This window comes from Mytilus galloprovincialis, chromosome 6 (genome assembly GCF_965363235.1).
Source record: "Mytilus galloprovincialis chromosome 6, xbMytGall1.hap1.1, whole genome shotgun sequence".
Taxonomy (NCBI): domain Eukaryota; kingdom Metazoa; phylum Mollusca; class Bivalvia; order Mytilida; family Mytilidae; genus Mytilus; species Mytilus galloprovincialis.
This window is the reverse complement of record NC_134843.1, coordinates 62736684-62764601: the sequence shown is the minus strand read 5'-3', so window position 1 is coordinate 62764601 and position 27918 is coordinate 62736684. Positions and strand designations below refer to the sequence as shown.

The window sequence follows — 27918 nt, the reverse complement described above, 5'->3', positions numbered from 1 at the left end:
CATTCGTTTTGCACCTATATGTTAAGATAAAAAAATTAACAACGTTTTTGTCTACAATTGTCTATCCTGTTACTGTAACCATAGTAACCATAGTAACAGGATAGACATAACAGGATAGACAAATTTCTTCGTTTTTGATTGCTGTTGTGAAATAACTACTCCCTTTGGTGAAGTGATTATGTTTTTCTATTGTGAATTTGGTTTCCAACACGTTATTGCACTTTTTACAAGTATACTGTTGGTGTATTTAATCAAAATTGGTGGTAACAGCATAGACATGAAAAAAAGTACGCTATATTTTTTTCACTAAATGTCTTGAAATTTCTTTTCTCTACACTGTCGTTCAAGAAACGAGGCGTTTTAAATGTAAAGATTACTTTGTACTTTTGAGATCAACACTGACTGATTCAATATTCATAGGGAGAATAATTTAACGGCTGATTTAAGTAGCGGTAACAGGAAAGACATGAACCTCCTGTACGCAGATTCGATTTAGTTTGTAGATAATATGTTACATACAATGATATAGAAGCTACGATTTTTCGTTAAAGTAATATTTAACGTTCTTAAAAAGTCCCTTTTGCAGATATCAAGCCGATCAGAAAATCGCAAAAAAATCATTTGAAATGTGATTTTCTGACACTGTACGCAGACAAATACCACCAAAATGGGTCTTAAATGCAGTTTAATCTTATCAAAATAGATGTCAGGTGTGTTTATTATTAATGTTCTGAATCACAAATCTGACAAGCTTTCATTTAAACCATTACAACTGAAATTTCCATTAGAAATAAAAAAGTTAGCATGGGTGTACTGAAAATTCGACATTTTTTGAAAACGACCCATATACGTCCACCACCGACGGTGCACCGACCGAGTCCCAAGAGGACATATATGTCCATTTAAGATTTACGTTTTCTTTAGTATTTGAAATCTATGTAAATAATGGATCAAATTCGATCGATAAACAATAATTTCAAAGCTTATAATGCACAGAAGTATTTATACTACACATCCTATACAATACGGTGATTAGATGCACTTTTATGGCCCTTTGTATTTAGACATTTCTCAGTTGTAGCGTTAATATTTTGCTTTCGAGAAAATAAAATAGTTAGTGTATATTTGTCGTTAAAACATAATAAGTTATATAACATATTTATTTATAAACTGTGTCTTATTTGCAGGAATATATATATATATTGAATGTGGATTGAATAAATTTGTTTGGAAACAGAAGAAAATGGTTTTCATACAGCGTCGAAATGACGTCATTTTGAAGTTTACTTTGTGACGTCAAAAATTAATACCATAACGTTGTGTGGAGCACCTGTCTGTGCATAGTACTATGAAATGTGTAAATTTATACTTTAAAACTTTTTTGCACACATAATTGTTTAGTTTGAACTTGTCTATTATATCGTGTAACATAATGTATATTATTTTCTAAAATATTGTGCGTATTGAACAATTTTATATAGGATTTATAATCAGTATCAGTTTCAGTTTCACTACGTTTTCTTTCATAATAATTAAATAAAATTCGAAAGTACAAATCTTCACAGATCTTCTGAAATAACTTAGGTTAGGTATATGCTTGTTTATGTCTTGCTCCATAAAAAATGTAGAAGCACCAAAGGAATTTGTGTTTATTCACACTTAAAAAGTATACAAATACATTGCAATAAATTATTCCATTTATTTCTACCGGCTCATGTTTTCCAATAAATTTTGGTTGGCCCATTTTAAGCTTGCAAGGCTTATTTAACATGTCCTTCAAAGTAACAGAAAATCATACCATATATATGTTATCAATTCCCTTGATCGCCCACTAAGATCTCTTTTTGTCTTCTTGAAATTGCGGAATTTTTTCCCGTGTTTTAACTTGTATATTATATATGAAAATAGTTTGTACGAGGGAATATTCAAAATGTCGGATCAAAGTGATTTTGAAGATGAAGGCTCTGAAATGAGCATCCTTGGTGATGTCGACTTTGAGAGTTCTGATTCCGACTCAAATTCAAACAACAATGCAGACTCAACTGATTCTGAGGATGAGTCTGATGTGCCTGTAGTGAGGGGCCCCTGGGTTACTATAAATGATCCGCAAACTTATGAGCATCCGTTAGAAATTGTTCCATTTGAACAACGCATAGGCCCAATAAATCCTCCACCAATCAACAGTCACCCGATTGAATATTTTGACCGCCTTGCATCTGACCCTGCGACAGGAGGGTCACTTATTAATATATTGGTTACAGAAACTAACCGCTATGCCGGTCAATATATACAGCAGGCCGAAAATCCAAAACCCTGGGAAAATGTCAATGCCTTAGAAATGAGAGCTTTTTTAGGTCTATTTTTGAGTATGGGCCTGGTCAAAAAGCCTAGCTTAAGGTCATACTGGAATACTTCTCTTGACACATGGATAACAAATACTCCTGCATTTAAGTCTGTGATGCCCAGGAACAGATTTCAAAATCTTCTAAGATTTTTGCACTGCAACAACAATGAGGAAGAAGTCCCACGTGGTCAAGAGGGGCACGACCATGCTCACAAGATAAGACCAGTACTTGACCTTTTAAACAATACTTTCAAGGACAATTATGAGCTTGCCAGAGATATAACTGTTGACGAATCCATGGTTGGGTTTAAAGGCCGTCACCACTTAGTTCAGTATATGCCTGGAAAAAAAAGTCATAGATGGGGACCAAAATGGCATGTTTTAGCAGAGGGCGACACTGGGTAATGTCCTGAAAATATAAATGTATTCGACGGGGGCTGGGGGAGTATTATGGTGATACGAAAATAAAATGATAAAATGTTCAACATGTATACGAAAACTAAGAACAAAATAGTAATTGCTAAAATATATGGCACCCTGAACATGCATGCATACGCATAAACCAACATACTGATACAAAATAAAAAAATAAAAAAATAAAAATCACTCATACGTACACATAGTACAGACTAACATATATATACATCTTTTTTCATTCGATAGTTCATTTCATTCATATTGAAACGGGCAAATTTAACATATTTACTGTACCTAAATAAAACGGTATTTGAGATTTCTTACTGAAAAAATACAAGCCACAAATCTTTTACATAATGTGCATAAATAAACACTATTTTTCAATCGTTTATTTACTGTCTTGAACTATTATTATTCAGGTATGTGAATACACTTAGTCTGTATTGTGGTAAAGGTGGAGCACGTAGTCAACATGGCTCTGGATTCGATTTAGTTACAGATTTGGTGAATCCTTTTTATAATAAATGGCACCATGTTTTAGTAGATAATGCCTTTTGTAGTCCACATTTATGCCACTACCTCCTTGAAAGAAACACGTATATCACTGGTACAGTACGGGTTCACAGGAAAGGCATGCCATCTTCGTTTAAACGAATCCGTGTTCCAAAAGGAGAACGTGAGGTGCGGCAGCAAGGACAATTGATGGCCATGAAATATGGCGATAGAAAGCAGGTCACTTTTCTGTCAACGTTGTCTGATCCTAGGTGTGTTTCGTATATATATATATATATCAAAATCGGTTCAGATTACTTTTCGAAAACAAAAGTTTAGTCCCAATACAAATGAAAATAGACCAAAGCTTTTTCTTATACTGTTTAACGTGATTTTGTCTAGTACGTGTCCATCAAGTATACGTTTCATATAAAAATAAGAAGATGTGGTATGATTGCCAATGAGACAACTTTTCACAAGAGACAAAATGACAGAAACTAATAGCTATAGATCACCGTACGATATCTAATAACGAGCAAACCCCATATCGCATAGCCAGCTATAAAACATTTTTTATTTATTCTATGATCGGTCGGAGTATTAAAGAAACAAATTGTATCTCTTAAATTAAGCAAAAAACACTCTGTGTATATTGAAGTCAGGGTTTCATTTAAATGAATATTTATAAAAATATTTTAATAAATTTTTACGGATAAAGTTTTAGCTTACAGAAATCGTCTTGTTGTGGTTTAGTATGCTAGATTTGATATTTTGTTAAATCTATTTGTTAGAATTATTCCAACAACTAACGCAAGAGGAGTCAGGAGGGAGGTCCAAACAGTTGTTAATCTGTACAATAAGAAGATGGGTGGAGTCGATCTAGGTGATCAACATATTCAGTCCTATGACCCAGATGTACGATCTCTAAAAATGTGGAAGAAGCTTCTCATCAACATGATTTTGAGAGTAATTGGTACGGAAAAGATGCCATGTATTGAATTATTCTCATTCTCAGTCCTTTCTAAATCAATGTTTATTAGTGGATCATAACACAATATGAACACTGATAATAGAAATTGAAAAATAGTCCCCGACAGTTTTATTTGAACTTTTTATTTATATATAAACGTATAGTAACTGATTAATATATATATATTGGATAACATACATGTATCTTCTTATCTTTCTATTTGTGTGTGTGTGGGGGAGAAAATCAAATGTAAAATACTAGATTTTTACGATACACATAAAAATATTTCAGTGATTGATTTTTTTTCAGCCAATGCATACCTCATATACAAACAAGTAAACAGACTGAATCGACATAAGTTATCAAAACTTCAATTTTGGACGAGTGTTTGCACAGAATTGATAGGGGAATGCAGAAACCCAAACAATGAAAGAGGGCGGCCATCAATGTCAGCAATACCCCTACGAATGACAGGAAAACACTATCCATACTTCTGGCAAGGTGTGTTGGTTTTTTTTTTATTCATTAACAACATAATTGTATAATATAAAAGAACATTAAAATAAAAGCTTGATATCTAAAAAGGTAATACATACATTAAGTAGATCATAACGGCTTTATCAAAATCCACGACGGTAAAATTATTTTCAGTTAACTTCAGTTATTTCAAAACGTTTCATGTGTTATGAATACTATTTTTGATATTTTTGTAGGTTCAAAAAGAAAACTATGCAGAGTGTGCAAAAAGAAAACAAGATCAAACTGCCCTACCTGCTGTGTTGCTCTATGCATTGGTGACTGTTTCCGCCGGTTTCACTCCATCAGATATTTTTAATGAACACATGCCGCGCATCATACATATTTGTCACTTAACGCACTTTGTGGAATGATTACATTGAAATGATGTAAAATTGAATACAACTGTCAATCATTAAAGGTGTCTCTGATATTCTTATATCCAAAACAGTTTTCCTTTTGTAAATTGAATCATTTTTCACTTTGCAATGTTCATTTTACTGCAGATCATTTTTCATAACGTTCGCATGTTGACAAGTACCTGTTTCATTGCAATGTCGACGTTAAACACATTAACGTCATAAGTATCACTATTCTAATGACGTCAAACCCATAAACGTTACAGTTTAAAAATAAAAACAACATTGTAATCTTTTAAGCTATATTTGTTAATCATTGTTATACCACTTTTAGAATGAACTGTGGCCTAATGAATATGCATTCTGTTCACAAAAACTGTCAAAAACAGGTATATTTGCTTGAAAAAAATAGTTTTTTGAGGTGTGAAATCAAAAGTAATTTGGGACTCAGAGGGTTAAGTCTGCCTCATTATATCTTGACTTACATCTAGAAATTGACAATGAGGGTTGGTTGTAAACAAAACTTTTTTTCCATTTTTATTTACTCATGATTATGTAGCTACATTACAGCAGCGCCTGCATGCTAAGTATATTATCTCCGAATTGATACGATATTCCAGGGCTTGTATTTCCTATCGTAATTTCCTTTTTTTATTTTATTATTTTGAACACGAATTGGAAATCATACCACATATTCGTATCACTATAAATGTATCAAAATTTAAAGAAAAGTTTTAAATTAAATACATCGAACAGCCTGGATAGGAACATCTAAAGTATACAGTCATGAATAAAATACAACGAATATCCTAAAAGGAACGTTCAATATAAATAGTCGTGAACAAACTCGATAAACCTGTAGATATGATATCTACGGGAATAATCTTACAATGGTTCTTACTTGGTACTTGTACCCTAGCGATTTCAGATAATTTTGGCGGGATTTTACCAAGTAAGAAAACTAAAAAAATGGTATATGCATATTTAGCACCATCCCTCCCGTTAGGGGCTTAGTATCATACCATCATAAATTATATGAGAAGAACACATCATGCCAGCAGCTGGTTTTAGAATAAATGTTTTATTTCCGATGCAAAGAATCTATAAGTGAAATATTAGATTGAAGTACGCATATAAATTCGGAAGGGCCCTCTAATTATTTATTCTATAAATATATACATATTGATGTTTACAAATAGTATAAATATACCATTGAACAATAGTAATCACAGAAATTAGGCAGTTATTAACGAAAATATTAGAACCGAACCTAAAAAAATAAGAAACAGAAAAAACAAACATGTAAAAATATAGCTAATAGCGCACACCATCCACAGATTACAACACCTGAATGAAAAATACAGGTATGCAAAGATATATTACAGTTAAGAAGGAATTTTATGGTGGTAATTAGTAAGCATGCACCAGGTAAAAATGTGTGTTGATTTGGATTTGTCATTCGTTAAGCATCAATGTGTTATGAAAATGAATATGACAAATAAAATATGATATGAATAGATATGAGAAATGTGGTATGAGTGCCAATGAGACAACTCTCCATCCGAGTCACAATTTATATAAAAGTAAACCACGATAGGTCAAAGTACATGCTTCAACACAGAGCCTTGGCTGACACCGAATAGCAAGCTATAAAGGGCCCCAAACAATTCTAGTGTAAAAAAAAAAACGGAAAAAACAACGGTATAATCTATATAAAAAAACAGAAACGAGAAACACTTATGAACCACACCAACACACGACAACTACTGAACATCAGCATATCATAGAAAAGAATAACAGTAGTAAACACAAGAAATATTTCAAGTGATGACATTAGCGTCGGTGCAACCATCATCTACACAGAAAAGGGAACAAGACGATTACAGTGTATCACTGATGGAGAATATTTACGGAGACAGATACATTTTACAGTATACATAGCAAAACATTTCACAGCATTGACATATTTTTGGCATTTTTAAACATTTCTATTAAAAAAAGGATATAAAGTGAAAATGTGTAAACACCATTAATCATGTGTCTTTCTTAAAAAATTAAGGCTGAAAATTAATTGCGTCATAGTATAGTTATCAAAGGTACCAGGATTATAATTTAGCTAGTACGCCAGACGCGCGTTTCGTCTACATCAGACTCATCAGTGACGCTCATATCAAAATATTAAGCCAATAAAATGGTTTTGTTTTTAGGTGTGGCGATATTTATGTTGGGGCACATACATCCTTTATAACATTATATCAACTTGAGCATAGTTAACATAATAACACATCACTATTTAACTCAGATTGTTTTTGTATAACTTGCTAATCGTTTGACTTTAAAAAGCTTACCTATGCTTTGTTATACCAAAGTATGAGAGCTTTAAAACTTCTTACGAATCAAAAATAAGTGCACAATCACTTGCTATTGAAACGGGGTGATACACAGTTTACATAAAGCACTAGCAACTGAAAGTTTCTGTAAATTTTGCGGAGATAACGTAGAATATTGTGCGCATTTCCTTTTATAATGTCCCCAATATAAAAACCTTCGGGAGAATTTACGTTGAAGTTTTCAAAAATTGGTTAAAGTTAAAGTTAATGTTATCAAATCAGTATCATATTTAATTATTCAAAATAAAATTGCTGATGCCAACCAAATTTGTAAATATATGAGATAAGCATTTGAATATAAAAAAAAGGAGATGTCAGATGTGGTATGATTGGCAATAAGACAACTATCCACCAAAGTTCAAATGAAGTGGATGTAAGTACATTGTAATTACAGGCAACCGTACGGTCATTAACAATGAGAAAACCACAATTTAAAGTTCAAAACAATGCTTAGTGTCAGTTAGTCTACCATAAATAATGGAAGAACTATACAAAAAATAGACTTGTAGTTGTAGATACAGCATATAATGAATTTTCTCTTTTTTTGCATTATGTTTTATTTACATTATTTGTCATGTTGTATATATGTCATGTTTGTTGAAGTACACTTGGAATACGCAATGCGATCTTTTTTTATAGGTGCTTTATCCAATGAAATATTTTATTTGATCTAAGATGACCAACCGAAAATAAGTACAGCTGTAAATCTGACTTGAAATTTTGTAAAGTATAGTGCTGTTTTGCAAAAACTGAACGTTTTCTTCAAAACACTGCAAAGTGCTTGACTAATTGAATAGCGCGAAACTTCCTTAGGACGTGACGTGATCATCATTATGACGTTACGTCATGTCATATAAATAACGTTATTTTTTGAAAAAAAATAAACATCTATACTTTATGTTTGGTAATTCTTCAATTATTTGAGTTAACATGCTGTTATACAAGACTAAATAACAATTTACTGTTTTTGGTATTTTTTTACTGAAATTGACCCGTTTCTGGACAATGTTTTGAAATTTAGCTACGCACTAAGAGGGTTAATAAGTCTGTTTAAATGTTTTGTTATCTTTTGAGTGAATGTCGTCGTTTTTATCCTTTTTAAAGAATTTTACTATAAAAAATCAAACGTATAACATGTCTGCTTGTTGATGTATATTTAACTGTTATTTGTAAAGGCTGTGAAAAGACTCCGGCCTATTTTTGGTATGTTTTGTGTCTTCATTAGGCACACAGTAGCTGTCCACATTGTTGGATTGTTAGTGGAAATTGCGACTCTTTTCTTACGTGATAATTTAATGTATTTTAAAATACAGGTATATAAGTTAAATTTGTTTCAGAAATCATAATTTCTTTATAAAAAAAAACCAAGAATTTAGTTTATATATATATATATATAGTAGCCCTTATCAATTTATGTATTATTGTCATTTTGTTAAGTTTCTTTTGTGACCTATTCTGACATCGAACTCGGACTTCTTTTTAACTGAGTTTTACTGAGTTTTTGTTGCTGTGTGTTTGTTTGATAGAGGTAAAGCGGGAGGGTTGAGAATTTTTGATTAATCCGCGCAAATGTAATGACTTTACAACAGGTCAATTTCGCGTAAACATACGACGAATTCGCGCAAAGTTAACGCGCCGATTCCAAGAGTCTCCTGCCCTCTGTTCTATTGACTTTGTTTATAAAAAGGAACCAAGCGTATTTACATAAGTGTACGATCTATATATATATGGTTTGAAATATTCGTCTTGTCGACAATGTCAGTTATATCTTAATACTTCATTTTATTTCAATTATGAAAATATTTTGTCTAAATAAGACTAGTTATCTAGTTTTGTTGTATTTAATGTGGATCGTGTTGCACAAATCTTAGTTTTCTATGTTGTGTTACGTGTATGTAAACTGTAATTTGGTCGTTTTTGGTTTTTGACATATGATCGACAGTTCGTTGACCACTTATAAGTTCTAATATCCCTCTGGGATATTTCGCCTTTCTTTTGCAATTATTAAGTTAGGTTGCTGGGTTTTATTCATCATTCAATAATAATATACATGAAAATGTTGCATCGATCAACAAGAAAGTTTTCTTCGAATGATTGAAATTCAAATTCATATTGCAGAACATTTATTAAGAAGGGATAATATATGCATTTTAGGACAACATGTGCGAATAAACACATGCAGTTATGTGTTTAGATGGAATGGAACAATATTTGATACATATATTATATAAAGAATATTGGAAATAACCGTTGTTAAACAACAAAGCCATAGTGATATGCAAGACAAACCGTTTACATTTTAAGCAGCAAACGGGGTGTGCTTCGAAGTTTTTTTCCAAGCAACCTGTTATTATCTCAATATATTTACGTTTTAAATTTAAAAAAAGTACTTTTACGTTACTTTATTAGGCTGCTTTATTTATTGACAGCGTGTAACACGGAAGTTACGGACATCCGCTTCCCCCCCCAGCGGTGTAAGGCTTTCTTTATCATTGAATTGAAATTAAAATAAAGACCCTAAGGATATGAATTTGTTGACATGACTTGCACATCGAAAAACTTATTATACTTTTCGGATATTTTGACTGCTTTAATTGTTGAAAGCGTACTGATTAGAAAGTCGTTCATTCATTTTTTTTTAGTCAACATGGTTCCTTACCAATCAAGTACTGAGCATTCTATAAAAAAGACACAAAAAAGCATCTTCTGTAATAACCATAGACTCCAATGAATTCGTGTTTGCAGAAGTTAGGGCTGTATTGAAATTATAAAGAAATAGTAATCTGTTGTTATTTGTACTAAATGCCTACGGCTTGCTTCCATCACTTTCACGTAAGTTTTACACGTGTTCCAACCAATTTTCGTTCTTTGTAGCAATAATGAATAGAAAACAAATGTATGAGGTTCCATTTTTAATAAACTCTCATGAACAGTCTCGTGTAAGAAGATGGGACACAGGATTATTTTTGACTAATAAGGCGACAATAAATGAACATTGTGGTTTTTTTTAAATCCTAGTTCGCTTTTCTTTTGTTTTGGAAAAATAAGTATGATCCGTTAGGTATAAGGGAAGCATTGCCACTTCTTTTCATAATATTTCTTTGTTCCGATTCAAAGGTCCTGGCAAAGATAAAGGAAGGTGGTAACAAAACATATTTTCTTGTACATGTACATTGCTTCACCTATACAAGGGTATTGATCAGGGGTGGAGGGAGGAGGGGATCTACACATGGGTATTGATCGGGGGTGGAGGGAGGAGGGGTCTACACAAGGGTATTGATCGGGGTTGGAGGGAGGAGGGGGTCTAAACAAGGGTATGATCGGGGTGGAGGGAGGAGGGGGTCTACACAAGGGTATTGATCGGGGTGGAGGGAGGAGGGGTCTACACAAGGGTATTGATCAGGGTTGGTGGGAGGAGGGGGTCTACACAAGGGTATTGATCGGGGTGGAGGGAGGAGGGGTCTACACAAAGGTATTGATCAGGGTTGCAGTGAGGAGGGGGTCTACACAAGGGTATTGATCGGGGGTGGAGGGAGGAGGGGGTCTACACAAGGGTATTGATCAGGGATGGAGGAAGGAGGGGGTTTACACAAGGGTATTGATCGGGGTGGAGGGAGGAGGGGGTCTACACAAGGGTATTGATCAGGGGTGGAGGGAGGAGGGGATCTACACAAGGATATTGATCAGGGGTGGAGTGAGGAGGGGGTCTACACAAAGGTATTGATCGGGGTTGGAGGGAGGAGGGGGTCTTAACAAGGGTATTGATCAGGGTTGCAGTGAGGAGGGGGTCTACACAATGGTATTGATCAGGGTTGGAGTGAGGAGGGGGTCTACACAAGGGTATTGATCAGGGTTGGAGTGAGGAAGGGGTCTACACAAGGGTATTGATTGGGGGTGGAGGAAGGAGAGGGTCTACACAAGAGTATTGATCAGGGTTGGAGTGAGGAGGGGGTCTACACAAGGGTATTGATCGGGGTGGAGGGAGGAGAGGGTCTACACAAGGGTATTGATCAGGGGTGGAGGGAGGAGGGGGTCTACACAAGGGTATTGATCGGGTAGGAGGGAGGAGGGGGTCTACACAAGGGTATTGATCAGGGTTGGAGGGAGGAGGGGGTCTACACAAGGGTATTGATCAGGGGTGGAGGGATGAGGGGGTCTACACAAGGTATTGATCAGGGTTGGAGGGAGGAGGGGTCTTCATTTTTGTTTTCCTGATTTATTTTTTGCTCATTTTTCTAATATTTAGAAACAATGGATATTCTGTAACTTGACTATTCTATTCTGGACATTGTACTCTCCGGTAATAATTAAGTGTATGTTTACACTAGTCTTTAACTTTAGCAGTTATTCTTTATATTTAATGTTATCTTCTATATCTTTTGACAGGTTTTCTCTATTCTTTTTTTTTTTTTAATTATTTTATATCTAAACCCGCTATCTCGGTTTCCAAATCCTTAATCTCAGATTTCACATCCGTAATCTTGGAATAATAATCCTTAATATCGGTTTCCAAAAAGTGATTAAAGAAGTTCGCTGACCATGACGTTTTTGACTTTTGTCAGATACTGAATTCTCTGATTTTACCCATCTTGTGCAAATAAATAATTTCATGCTTAATATCCCATTTTTTGTCATAATTTGATTACGTATAGCACAAAAGACTTTTAGATCTTATAAAATCGTTATAGCTTTTTCATAACTTTTGTAGGAAAAAATCGTTAATTTCAAAGGTATGAAAAATCTAGAAAGAATCGTTCCCAAAAATATTTTCAGGAGCTAAAAATAACACAAAATCAGAGATATATATTATCTCCATTTTTGTCTATCAATAAATGACGGACTTCAACTTTTTAGATAGTTAGTTATTTTGAAACAGAGCAGCGAACATCCTTAACTAATAGATAATCCATGTTGTTTTTTTTTCAAACGAGAGGGTGTTTCTCTGCTCCAATCTCACCGGAGGGCGCGCGCGCGACATCTAGATCCAGTATAATATTTATGCATATCTTTGCTAGCCTTGGACTTTATAAAGTAGAAATTTATTTGTCAAAATATTATCGGTGTAATTCGTGTATTAATATATTATTGCGCAGAGTAACTGTAATATTATAGCCATATTTCAGTTCCTATAACTATTTTAGAGATAATAAAATAGGTTAACCTATTTATTAAGTAAAAAGTAAACTAATTATTTTAATTATTTTCACTGGTATATAACAGTATATGGTGCAAAATATCAATATAAATTAAACAATAGTACAAATAAGTTTGTTTATTAAAAGTGTCGACGCAGGGACGTACATGTAAATCGTAAAACAGAACCTGTTCGTCAGAAATTTCGACACATGGAAATTGCACATTTGATTATTATAACGTATTAACTGGCACACATTTATCACAGGCCAGGTGATAAAAAGCCTCATCACATATTTTAAATTCATCATAGTAGGTTCCCCAGAAGTTATGAAAGAATTGTTAAATCATGTGTTAAAAAAATTGCCCAGACAGACCTTGGGTTTGAAGGCTTCGTATTATATGATTCATTACGTTTAATAAAAACAATTTGTATGTAAGAACCTCGAGAAAGTAGAAATAGTTAGTATTTATAACGTAGAACATGCTTTGATTTGATTTGATATGACTTTTTGGAGGAAACAGACTCGTTTCATATAATAAAAAAATGACACCCACCAAAAATGCTTAGAAATGGTAGTCACGTGACATCTTTTGTCGTCTGAAGAAATGGGTTTAAACATAAATCCAGATAATAGGTTTATCGGGTCGTATTAGTGTATTTCGCATAATATATATATAGTAGCAAGTGATTTCAATCTGTGTTTCATCAGCAAGCTGGAAGATGACTTGATAAGTTCGGGTCAAACCTAACAACGCATCATGACATCGCTGATATGCCAGGGTCAAAGTTGTTAAGGCTTGGACAACGTATGTGACGTCATAAAGCAGCGATATGCAATTTTATTTTAAAAGGGCTGAGCAGAGGATGCAGACAGTGAAACGACCGATAAGAAAAATAATCCCTAAAAAAAAGACCCAAGGATAAAATGCCTGCATAAAAGTCTATACAATCTGTTTTAACTGTAAAACTATTACTTATACTGTCAGCAAACGGGACTCCTTTGTACATGCATTTAAATTGCTGCTGTGAAATTCAGTATTCAGACAATGAATATTTGAGACTTTTTACTTTCAGTCATATCAATGTTAAAGGTAAAAAAAAACTGCTGGAGTGAAAGGATATGAGTATCATTTCATGAAACAAACAAGTACACGAACAACAAAAAGCAAAGGAAGCAAATAAACAACGCTTACATTGTTCTTCATCTTAATAAAAAGTCACTCAGAGGCTTAGTTTAGTTAACTTCTTATTTATCGCCTTTTTGCGACAACAGAACCTTGACATTTCACATTTGTGACGTTACAAAGTTAAGTTCCTCTCTGTAGAACAGTGCTTTCCCACCGTCTTTATTTTCACCCAGACCAATTTAGCCATATAATAAGGAAAAGCAATGTAAGAGTAATGTTATAAAAAAGTATAGCTTTTGTTTTATCTTTGTCAATATAAAACAATGCATGTACAAATAAGAATAAATAAAAACTCCACCAGCCAATTCTTTGAACTCCTCCGTGTTGTAAAGTATTATATGTGTCAGATAAAATGTCGTGTTTTGATAGGCAAGGAGAGATTTTTTTACGTTATTATCCATATAGTTTTTTATTTGTATGCCCCACTTATGGGCATTATGTTTTCTGGTCTGTGCGTCCGTTCGTCCGTTCGTCCCGCTTCGGGTTAAAGTTTTTGGTCAAAGTAGTTTTTTTATGAAGTTGTAGTCAAATCAACTTAAAACTTAGTAAACATGTTCCCTATGATATGCTCTTTCTAATTTTAATGTTAAATTTTATCCCATTTTCACGGTCCACTAAACATACAAAATGATAGTGCGGATGGGGAATCTGTGTACTTGGGACACATTCTTGTTCTTAATCATTTTTTAAAATTATTGTTTTTCTTGATCACTTATGGCACAAAAATTAAGAAATGTTTGAAATATGAATTTGAAAAAACATGTTTGCATGTAAACCTGATTATCTTATTAAACATCTCCATTTCGAATGAAAGTAAAGATTATTGGATTATTGGTTCCATTATAAAACAGGTATACATGTAATATGTATTTGAATACAATATCACAATACAAGTATATCGTGTAACATTTGTGTACCTTTACAAAACATACTTAAATAGTCAATCGCGGCATTTGAGCCCAACAGATAGTATGCAGTAATTTATTAAATAAAGCATGAATTGGGAATAATTATATTTCGCATAATCAAGTATAACATTTATTGTTTCTATGATACAAGAATTGCATTATAAAGTGCACTTTAACTTACAAATTTGAGACAAAATCTTACTAAACATTAAAAAAAAACCCAATTTTATGGGGAAAAATGAGAAAATATTTTAGTTCAATACAGTAAAAAAATGCTTCCGAAAGTATGACATTTATTATCATGCAATTTCTGATTAATGGCATTATACATGTACATCCAAAACGGAAAAGACAACTTGTAAAATAAGATTGTCACAAAATGATTTTAAAACATATCCATGACCGAACTGATTTATTAATTATATCCTGCATCAGATAAATCTGAATGAACTTTTATTTTAATTCTTTCAAAATTACAGGCTTAATTTATCAATTTTAGACTCTACTATCATGGAAAGAAGTATCGGAAAGTATTTTTATGCATTTACAAGCAGGAAAAGATATTAATGTTATTCATGATTTTTAAAGATTCAATGGGAACGTCATGTTCCTTGAAATGATTGTAGATCTTATGATATGATTACCATGTTACCATGGTATCCAATCTAAATACAAGTTTTTATTTATAATTAAACATGCTTGTGAGACAGCATACTTTAACATGTTTAAGTTCTTTCTTTTTTTTACAATTTTTATTAGTAGTTCCTTCAACACAGAGCCTTGGATCGCACCGAGTAAGAAGCTAACAAGGGCCCCAAATGACTAGTATAAAACCAGTAGTTTAATCTATATAAAAACGAGACACGTGAAACACTGTTAAACCACATCAACAAACGACAACCACTGAACAACATGCTCCTGACTTAGGACAATACGCAAACAAATGCAGCGGGTTTAAACGGTTTAACAGGTGCCAACTTCCAACTTAACCTGAAGTTATGGTGCAACAATACAATATAGAAATACACACGTAAACATATCATTTGAAATGGCTTAACTGAATTAAAAACACATATAAACATAACTAAGTGAACATACTTCGAACCATACACATGATTGATAGATCGTTGCTTTCTAATAGTTATCAATGGTAAATTGTACCAGCCGAGGATTATAATGTAATACGGAAGTGCTGACTACTAGGCTGGTGATACCCTCGGGGACGGAACGTCCACCAGCAGTGAAATTACGACGATCCCAATATGGCGACGGCAGAAATAGGTAAAATCTTTTCAGTAATTTTTACATCGCGATGACCTTGAGGTCATTCCGATGTATTGCTATCGCCTAGATTTCCATTATGTAAATTAGTTTTGGTTTGTAACCGATCTATAATCATGATAAATACGCGCACATAAACGAGTGCAAAATAAAGTTCCTTATCGTTTAATATAAATATATCTCTTCAGTGAATACTGATAAAATTATTTTTGTTTACAACATAAATTAATAATAATAATGATTCATTTGACATCGTGCTATTATTGAGGAAGGATATCTGTAACAGTTATCCGAAATATCTAATATTTGTTCATTTTATGGTTATTATATGGCGATGTTGTACCATTTCTGACTTGTTATATATTATATTTTGTAGTGTAAAGTATCATTACATGATCCATCGCCCTGTAAGATTAATCGTTGACTATTTATTCAGTAATTTATATATACATATTTATTCCATAATGGTATTATTTTAGTAGGTTTCTCTATATGAATTGGATTTTGAATAAAAAAGCATATTCACCTGAGAAAGTGTTATTCACCGCGCTAAACGTCACGCGCTTTTACATGCAACGTTATGGTAAAATGTTTCATGTACAATTTGATTTTGGTATATGTTTGGCATTAAATACAGTTTCTTTTCTCGGAATATGGAATAAAACAATTACTGTCTTTTGTTTCGGTAAATATGGGGTTTAATTGACTTTTGAAAAACTGATATTCACTTCGGCCGTCGGCCTCAGTGAATATCAGTTTTTCAAAAGTCAATAAAACCGCATATTTACCTCATCAAAAGACAGTAATTGTATAATATTAATTAAATGAAATAGTAAAATAAGTAAGTTAACAGTTCCATTCTATCGATTTCATCCTTCCATTGGGACTCTTCAGTTATCCTGAAGAATCCCAATGGAAGGATGAAATCGATAGAATGGAACTGTTAACTTACTTATTTTACTATTTTATTTAATGAATATATATATCTGCACATTTGGAAATCATTTTTTACGCCTATATTATAGGTTTATTGCATGAATATTTGGGAATATTGTCCCGAGTAGAATTTTATATTGCACGAGCTTGCGAGTGCAATATATGTTTTACGAGGGACAAGATTCCCCAATATTCATGCAATAACCCTTTTATTGTATAGCAATATAATATTTGAAAGTAAAAAACTAAGATTTTGTCGTTGATGACGTCATGAATTTTGATGATTTATTGCACTAGTGCAATATTAGAATTTATTGCACGCTAACTTTTGGTTACTTTCTGTTGGAAATATTATATTGCTATACAATAAATATATATATATATATATAGCTAACGACAAAACATTTTCATATTATTAATTTATGATCTAAACAAAAATATTTGTATAAGTATCCATTGAAGAGATGTATTTTTAACAACCGATAAGGAATGCTATTTTGCACTCGTTAATATCCGCGTAGTTATCATGTTTATAGATCGGTTAAAAACCCAAAACGAATATTATGTAATGGAAATCTAGGCGATAGCAATACACCGGAATGCCCTCACGGTCATCCGCTGTAATTAGATCACTTCTAACCTCTCATTAGAACTGTCAGAATATTCTGTCATAGAACTGTTCTAACCTGTCCTAGAACAGTTCTAGCTAGAACAGTTCTACCCTAGAACTGTTCTAGGTAGAACTGTCAGGATCAGTTCTAGGTAGAACTGACTAAATCAGTTCTAGTTAGAACTGTCAGAATCAGTTCTAGGGTAGAACTGTCTAAAACTGTTCTAGGTAGAACTGACCAAATCAGTTCTAACCGTAGAACTGTCAGCAGAACTAACTAAATCAGTCAGGACTGTAGAACAGTTCTAAATGACGTCACTGCAGAAAGGGCAATTTAGAATTTAGAAGACAAAATCAGTTCCAATTACTTTACTGTATATAATAGCAGACGTTTCTATATTTTTTACTGATCAAAAGTTACATGTACAAATATCGAAGTGGATAGGAGGTTATCCAACTCATCGGAGAAATATTTTTATGAGATTGCAAATGAAACATCATTGTTTACGTTTCTTCGTTCCCCGTTTTTAACAGTCTCTTCGTAAATATAACTGCATTTAATTCAAGTAAATTTAATCTTAATTTACCTTGTTTGCCTTGGATTTACATTCATGATTTAAGATTCTGTTTTGACAAATGTTCAAACGAAAATTGTACAGTGGATGAATTATGGGATATCATAGTAATGAAACACAGTGTTGTTAAACATGTTAAACGCAAGAAAACTATGTACATTTGCACTGAGGTCTCAGATTTGCATTATCTCGTTGCCAAACTTATCCATAACGATAATGAATAATATCTGGGAGTCTGGAACGTCAGAAAAATAAAAATTATACTCGATCTGAACATGAATGAAATATTTGCCACTGGACGTAAGGCTACAAACAAAACCAATCATTTTCCTTCTTCAAATTATATTAACAGTAAAGTCAGTATACCTTTCCAAGAAGAGAACTTCTCATACATGTACTTTTCATTTTAAAATAAAGTATATGAATCAGTGATGTGAGTGTTGGATGATGCCGTTATAAATAGTTTTGTTTAAAAAAACCATCATGAACTACTGACTTAAAAAGTCACTTTTTGTGACGGTTCATTATTTGATAATTTAAGTTTGGATGTAACGGGTCTTCTGTTGTTATTGTGTTATCAGCGTCCATAGAAATAAGTTAGTCATGTGACCTTAATGTCATCAACGTTTTTTCATAGTTTGGCAAGGTTTAAAATGGAATTTAGAATTAAATTATGAGAAATGACTTATCATTTTTTTCTGTCTATTCGAAATAACATAAAAAATGTGGTGCACACTATTAAAAAACTCGCTTCGCACATTTTTACATTAAAAAAAGCAAAATGATCAGTTTTGGCTGATGCAGTCATATATAGTCAGATTTGGTTGATGCTGTCAAATATGGTCAGTTTTGATTGATGCAGACACATATTTTTGCTACATGAGTCAGTCTGAGGTATGAAAACTACTGATGTTTGTTCACTTTCCAATATTGCAGTTATTTATATATACTACAGTAAAAAAAAATATAACTGAAGTACTGTGCAACTATATAGACTCACATAAAAAAAAGCAAATATGGTCAGTTTTGGTTGATGCGGTCAAAAGATTTTATTATACAACTCAGTCTGAAGTATGAAAACTACTGATATTTGTTTACGATTCAATAATTTGAATAAAAAGAGGATATACTGGCACTATAAATTCATGCGAACAAAATGTTGAGGTCATTGTTTTCCAATATTGCTGTAACTTGTATATATCAGTCCCTCTTGACCTAAAATTATAACTGAATTACTGTGGAGCATTATAGATTTGCAGAAAGAAAGAGCAAATAAGGTCAGTTAAGATACATGTAGATGCTGTCAAAAGATTTTATTACACGACTCAGTCTGAAGTATGCAAACTACTGATATTTGTTTATGATTCAATACTTTGAATAAAAAGAGGACATGCTGGCACTATAAATTCATGCGAACAAAATTGTTAGGTCATTGTTTTCCAATGTTGCTGTAACTTGTATATTACAGTCCCTCTTGACCTAAAATTATAACTGAATTACTGCACAGCTATATAGATTTGCAGAAAGAAAGAGCAAATAAGGTCAGTTTAGATTGATGCGGTCAAAAGATTGTATTACACGACTCAGTCTGAAGTATGAAAACTACTGATATTTGTTTACGATTCAATACTTTGAATAAAAAGAGGATATACTGGCACTATAAATTCATGCGAACAAAATTGAGGTCATTGTTTTCCAATATTGCTATAACTTGTATATATTACAGTCCCTCTTGACCTAAAATTATAACTGAATTACTGTACAGCTATATAGATTTGCAGAACGAAAGAGCAAATAAGGTCAGTTTAGATTGATGCGGTCAAAAGATTTTATTACACGACTCAGTCTGAAGTATGAAAACTACTGATATTTGTTTACGATTCAATACTTTGAATAAAAAGAGACATGCTGGCACTATAAATTCATGCGTACAAAATTTTGAGGTCATTGTTTTCCAATATTGCTATAACTTGTAAATATTACAGTCCCTCTTGACGACCTAAAATTATAACTGAGTTACTGTTCAGCACCCTTTTTATGGACGATCAATGAATTTGAATGAGGACAATAAATTTTAGTTAAACCCCCCTCCCCTTTTTTTTAAACTGCTGGATCCGTCTCTGGTGGTTTAGCCCGGAATAACGTATTACTTTAAGGTCAGATAATTTTGTTATGTAAAGCGAGTCATCCTGACTCCCCGAATGACAAATGTAAAATAAATGAAAGTAACAATCTCCCCCCCTCCCCCCCAATATTAACGGCTTAATTTATGTTCAAAAAATGGAAGAAAAACAAATAATTTATGTAACACATCAACAAAAGAAAATCACTGAATAACAGGCTCCTGACTTGGAACAGTCACATACATGCATAATATGGCGGGGTTAAAACCGGCAAAATAGCAAAACTCTTTATAATATTAATTAATCGCTATTTTGCCGAAGCCTTTATATTTAGACAAAGAGTTCTGAAATTTAAACCAAATCAATTCTAGCCGTAGAATTTATAAATCAATTTTAGCTGTAGGATTTATAAATCAATTCTAGCCGTAGAATTTATAAATCAATTCTAGCCGTAGCATTTATAATCAATTCTGGCCGTAGAATTTGTAATCAATTCTAACCGCAGAACTGTTCTAGAAGTAGAACTGACCAATGATTTGGTCAGTTCTAGGTAGAACTGTCTAAAACTGTTCTAGGGTAGAACTGTAAGGATCAGTTCTAGGTAGAACTGACCAAATCAGTTCTAGCTAGAACAGTTCTAAGCTAGAACTGACTAAAAGGTGTCAGGCTGACAGTTCTACGTACTGTCCTAGAACAGTTCTCCTGACAGATTCTGACAGATTTAATGAGAGGTTAGAAGTGATCTCCACTGTACCTGTAATTTGAGTTACAGTAAATCCCACTCAAATCATATATTAACACCAGGTCCATTATTCTTTTGTATAACACGTGTTGGATAAACGTGACTTGGATATTTCAAATGTTTCATAATTGTTACTAAACCTTTAAACAAATTGATTTTAAACTACATAAAATCTGATCATTAAAAAATACTGTAAATAGTTATTAGCTATTACTCTATGTATTGCAAATGAGTTTTCTTCATAAGGAAATGCCTGTACCAAGTCAGTAATATTACACTTGTTTTCTATTCGTTTGATGGGTTGAGCCTTTTTATATTTTGCGGATTCTTAAAGGATTTACTTAGAATTCGGTATTTTTGTTGTTTTACTTTTTTACAACTGAGATTGTGTATTATCACACAATTGCAGTTTTTGAAGGGTGTTGGCTATAAATTGAGGAGCAGAATTAGGTTATTGAACAATTCATTGTGTGCACTTCTTATTCAGTGATGTTAGGGATCGAAAAGTATTTGGAAGGCCATTTAATTTACCTCAATTTAGGATAGACTCTTGAATTTTAATGAGTCAAAATAGGATGAACGGATTCTATAAACCAGAGGGAATATATAATACAAGCCAAAATGAAATAAATATAAACAAGTCTAAATTAATAACAACGTTCAAACCTTTGATTGCGCTGGATAAACACCGAAATTTTTATACGTTTGCATGTAACAAATTTCGTTGTAGAAGGGTTTAAATACAGCACAAACAACATTTTCCAAAAGACAAAAAAGAGTAAAAAAGTATATTTTAACAAAACGCATTTGACTAGCAGGTCGAACAACTAATGTTCTTTAAAAACCCTGCGTACTGCCATTGTCGATTGCCAAATAAAGTGATCACAAGGTGTAACAAAATGGATCTCTAAATTAACTTAATACCAAGTTGAAAACAATAAACTTAAGACAAAACTTGTAAGTCACAACGTGAGGTGCTAAATTGTTTACACCATATCCGGATTTTGACAATTAATGTCTCTTTACTGATGTTAGGGATCGAAAAGTATTTGGAAGGCCATTTAATTTACCTCAATTTAGGATAAACTCTTGAATTTTATAGAGTCACAATAGAATGAAAGGATTATATAAATCGGATGAAATATAATATATGCCCAAACGAAATAAATTTAAACAAGTCTAAATTGAAAACAACGTTCACACATATGATTGCGTTGGATAAAAACCGCAATTTTTATACGTGTGCATGTAACAAAGTTCATTGTAGAAGGGTCTAAATACAGCACAAACAACATTTGCCAAGAGACCAAAAGAGTGAAAAAATATATTTTAACAAAACGCATTTGACTAGCAGGTCGACCAAGTGATGTTTTTAGCCCTGCGTACTGCCATTGGCGATTGCCAAATAAATTGATGACAAGGTGTAATAAAATGGATCTCTATATTAACTTGATACCAAGCAGAAAACAATAAACGTGCGGCAAAGATGGTAAGCCACAACATGAGGTGCAAAATGTTTTACACCATATTCGGATTTCGACAATTAAAGTCTCTTCAGTGATGTTAGGGATCGAAAAGTATTTGGAAGGCCATTTAATTTACCTCAATTTAGGATAGACTCTTGAATTTCAAAGAGTCAAAATAGGATGAACGGATTATATAAAGCGGTGGGAATATATAATTCAAGCCCAAACGAAATAAATATAATCAAGTCTAAATTGAAAACGTTCAAACCTGTGATTGCGTTGGATAAACACCGCAATTTTTATACGTTTGCATGTAACATAAACAAATTTCGTTGTAGAAGGGTAAATACAGCACAAACTACATTTTCCAAAAGTTCAAAAAAGTGAAAAAATATATTTTAACAAAACGCGTTTGAGTAGCAAATCGAACAACTGATGTTCTAAAACCCTGCCTACTGCCATTGGCGATTGCCAAATAAATTTATCACAAGGTGTAACAAAATGGAAGTCTATATTAACTTAATACCTAGTAGAAAACAATAAACTTTCGGCTAAAATGGTAAACCACAACATGAGGTGCTAAATTTTTTACACCATTTCCGGATTTTGACAATTAATGTCTCTTTAGTGATGTTAGGGATCGACAAGTATTTGGAAGGCCATTTAATTTACCTCAATTTAGAATAGACTCTTGATTTTTAAAAAGTCAAAAAAGGATAAACGGATTATATCAATCGGAGGGAATATATAATACAAGCCCAAACGAAATAAATTTAATCAAGTCTAAATTGAAAACAACGTTCACACCTGTGATTGCTTGGATAAACACCGCAATATTTATACGTTTGCATGTAACAAATTTCGTTGTAGAAGGGTTTAAATACAGCACAAACAACATTTTCAAAAAGTCCAAAAGAGTGAAAATATATATTTTAACAAAACGCATTTGACTAGCAGGTCGAACAACTGATGTTCTAAAACCCTGCGTACTGCCATTGGCGATTGCTAAATAAATTTATCACAAGGTGTAACAAAATGGAAGTCTTTATTAACTTAATACCAAGTAGAAAACAATAAACGTGCGGCAAAGATAGTAAGCCACAACATTAGGTGCAAAATGTTTTACACCATATCCGGATTTCGACAATTAAAGTCTCTTCAGTGATGTTAGGGATCGAAAAGTATTTGGAAGGCCATTTAATTTACCACAATTTAGGATATACTCTTGAATTTCAAAGAGTCAAAACAGGATGAACGGATTATATAAAGCGGAGGGAATATATAATACAAGCCCAAACGAATTAAATATAATCAAGTCTAAATTGAAAACATCGTTCATACCTATGATTGTGTTGGATAAAAACCGCAATTTTTATACGTGTGCATGTAACAAATTTCGTTGTAGAAGGGTCTAAATACAGCACAATCAAAATTTGCCAAGAGACCAAAAGAGTGAAAAAATATATTTTAACAAAACGCATTTGCCTAGCAGGTCGACCAAGTGATGTTCTTAACCCTGCGTACTGCCATTGGCGATTGTCAAATAAATTGATCACAAGGTGTAACAAAATGGATCTCTATATTAACTTAATACCAAGTAGAAAACAATAAACGTGCGTTTCTATATTGATAGTAATCGTTACATTTCTATATTTTAATCATCCTGTTATTTATTGTTTTTCAGTTTATAATATTCCACTAATCACAGTATTTAAACAGATCGGTTATTTGTTCTATGCTTATGGAGGCATTAATATTTTCGTTTAAGATGTTGTTAAAAGACGCAGACCTTGCAGAAGAATAATAGTTTCTTTTTATAATTGATTAAGTAAACGCTCACTGACTTGCCCGTTTGAAATAATATCAAATTAAAAAAAAAAAAAAAAAAACGTTATTCAATCATGATAATCGATCGATCATACTAGTTTCTTACAACAACACTGGGGTAAAGCTGATGACCATAGCTGCATTCACGGTCATCCCAAGATGTCGGATGAAAAATTAGGTCAGTATCTGTATTGTCTGTTAAAGTGTTTCTGTATCATTTCCTTAACAAATTATACATTAATACGATGTAAATTGATAAAAGCTTCACACGGAAATCACTAATTACTACCGAGAAATGTGCATAAAACAGGAATTTCGATTTGAAAAAATCGTTCAGATGACCGTAAATCACAATCGAGATGACCGTAACAGAATCAGCTATTCATAACAAGGGTGACCGTAATTGGTTTTGAGATGACCGTAATATGTAAATGATGACTGTAAATTTTAAAGGATGGCCGTCAAATCTAAGAAATATCCGTAGTTGTATAACTAGCTTTTTTTAATCAAATGATTAATCCTGTTGGTATAACTTATTTATATGAGAGTATTATCCTATCTATAGGTAGAAGAAATTCAAGTACATAGTTCACCATATGTATCTTTTTTTTACGGTAGAGGTATTAATTTTTTAAATGAATTTGCAACAAGACATGCACATGAACAAGTGGGGAAAACATGCAACAAAAACGCGATAGAATGAACCTTACAAATAAATATTAAAAAGTGCGTTGCACAGCCTCCAACTATGAGCCAAAAGATTTTTTTTTATTTCTGGGATTTCTTTTAATGACATATAATAAATACCCCTTTTTAAAAATTCCAATGAATGTACACCCATTGATATTATATCATTTCTGATTAGTCTTCGATTTTTTCTTACCAATAAAATAACAGAAAATGTTTTTAAAATAATACGACTAAACTAGTGAAGGTGAGCTCCAGCAAAATAGGTCCTTAAAAAAGTCGTGTACAAATAGCGTATCACAAGGGGGACCTTGACAATATATACAGAAATGTTATTCATATATCGAGACAAATCAAGACTTTAATATGCTTCCTCTGGAACCATACACATGGGCTGGATTTTTCTTTTTTTTCTGGTCAGTGCGTCCAGCTTCGGGTTAAAGCTTTTGGCCGTCGAAGTTATTGATAACGTTGAAGTCCAATCAACTTGAAACTTAGTACAAATTTGTCCTATGATATGATCTTTCTAATTCTAATGCCAAATTACAATTTTATTCCATTTTAAAGGTCCACTGAACATCGAAAATGATAGTGTATGAGTCGTCCGTGTACTAAGGACACATTCATGTTTTTTTTCCACTTTTCGTCGTATCGCTGTCAATTTGTATTAAAATTTTAACATCGTTATCAATAAATATTTCATTGTTTACGAGAAACATGCAACTTACTGTCACTGTCATGAACCCAAATTATCCAAAGTACGGCAAATAGTTAAAACGAAATTGATGAAACATATTTATATCCACTAACCGATCCCCTTTTGAGACAAACTCAACAAAAAGCTATGAATACAAATACGGATATCTCTTAGAATTGACGGACATCCTTTAAAAGTTACGGTCATCCTTTATAAATTACAGTCAGCCTTTAGAAATTATGGTCATCCTTTACAAGTTACGGTCATCTGTTTACCAATCACGGTCATCCTTGTTATACTTTACGGTCATCTCGAAAATATTTTGATGATGATTTACGGTCATCTTAGCGATTTTTTCAAATCGAATTTCCCGTTTCATGTACATTTCTCGGTAGTAATTTGTGATTTCCGTGTGAATCTTTTATAAATTAACATCGTATCTATGTATGCTTTGTAAAGAAAATGATATAGAAATACTTTAACAGACAATATAGAAACTGACCTAAATTTTCATCCGACATCTTGGGATGACCGTGAATGCAGTTACAGTCATCAGCTTTACCCCAGTGAACAAGTCATCTCATGGATATTATTGACTAGTCGTTAATATTATTGAAGGCTAGCCTCATGTATAATAATTCTGAACGACGACTGTTATCGACCGTCACGGCTAGTAGCTGGTACCCCAAATAAAGTAAAGGCACAGTTCGTTTTGGTAAGGGGAACCCCTGAACAGTAATCGATCAAAAAGGTAAACAATGGCGATACATGGTTAATGGCTTGGCATGTTAATTAACTTATCATTCAGGCTACATGAAGACATGCTATCACAAAATGAGTATCCCCAAATAAGTAATTGACAGCGTGAACCTATAAGTAAGGGAAGCACAACGAATAATTCCGACCGAAAAACTAAAATAACAAGTTCATAACAGCATTTTATTCTAAAGATTTTCATCACTTTATGATTGTAAAATTTAATTGTAATTAGGAAGTTAAGATGAGTTGCATTCAAAATTGGTATCACAGAAAAGAGAAAGCAACGGCAAACTCCGTGTTTTTGGTGAAGGAAACATCAAGAATAAAATAAACTAAAAACACAAACAGAGGTGCAAAATCTTCACAAAATTTTATCCAACGGTTCGTAAGCAGTAATGGATGCAAAAGTGGACAGAAGGACGAATTTGTATACATACGAACGGATTTGTCTATCAATACATAACGCCCACTTTACAAAAAATATTAAAATGAAACAAAACAAACATTTTTTTTAGTATTATTCATAATGTACACCATTGTCTCACATCTGTATAAGGTAAGCGGGAATGTTGAAAGCTCACAAACATGCCTCATTATGTAAGGATCTATTCCAAATCAAGAGCATGTAGTTCAGTGGTTGTCGTTGATTCATATTTGTTATATTTATTTTTTCGAAAATTGATTTGTAATAATAGTTATCAAAGGTACCAGGATTATAATTTAGTACAACAGACGCGCGTTTCATCTACATAAGACTCATCAGTGACGCTCATATAAAAATATTTATAAAACCAAACAAGTACAAAGTTGAAGAGCATTGAGGATCCAAAATTCCAAAACATTTTGCCAAATACGGCTGAATATGCCTGGGATAAGAAAAATCCTTAGTTTTCGAAAACTTCCAAGTTTTGTTAACAGGAAATTTATAAAATGACCACATTATTGATATTCATGTCAACACAGAAGTGTTGACTGCTGGGCTGATGATACCCTCGGGGACGAAACGTCCACCAGCAGTGGCATCAACCCAGTGGTGTAAATAGTTATCAAAGGTACCAGGATTATAATTAAGTACACCAGACGCGCGTTTCGTCTACATAAGAATCTTTAGTGGCGCTCATATCAAAATGTTTATAAAGCCAAACAAGTACAAAGTTGAAGAGTATTTAGGATCCAAAATTCCAAAAAGTTTTGCCAAATACGGTTAAGGTAATCTATGCCTGGGATAAGAAAAATCCTTAGTTTTCGAAAAATTCCAAGCTTTGTTAACAGGAAATTTATAAAAATGACCACTTTATTGATATTCATGTGGGCTGGTGATACCCTCGGGGACGAAACGTCCACCAGCAGTGGCATCGACCCAGTGGTGTTAATAGTTATCAAAGGTACCAGGATTATAATTTAGTACGCCAGACGCGCGTACAGTCAATAAATTAGACTGTTAATTTTCTCGTTTGAATAGTTTCACATATTTCATGGCGGACCCTTCTTAAGC

The 27918-nt window shown here is 33.0% G+C and overlaps 1 long non-coding RNA gene across 1 annotated transcript; it reads left to right on the top strand.

The window, feature by feature from the left end:
• Positions 1 to 873: 873 nt before the first annotated feature.
• On the top strand, positions 874 to 5343 carry LOC143080059 (uncharacterized). Its single transcript, XR_012979611.1, has 5 exons — positions 874 to 1357; positions 3181 to 3525; positions 4045 to 4226; positions 4533 to 4724; positions 4937 to 5343. It is a non-coding gene; the product is annotated as an uncharacterized LOC143080059 (long non-coding RNA).
• Positions 5344 to 27918: the final 22575 nt, after the last annotated feature.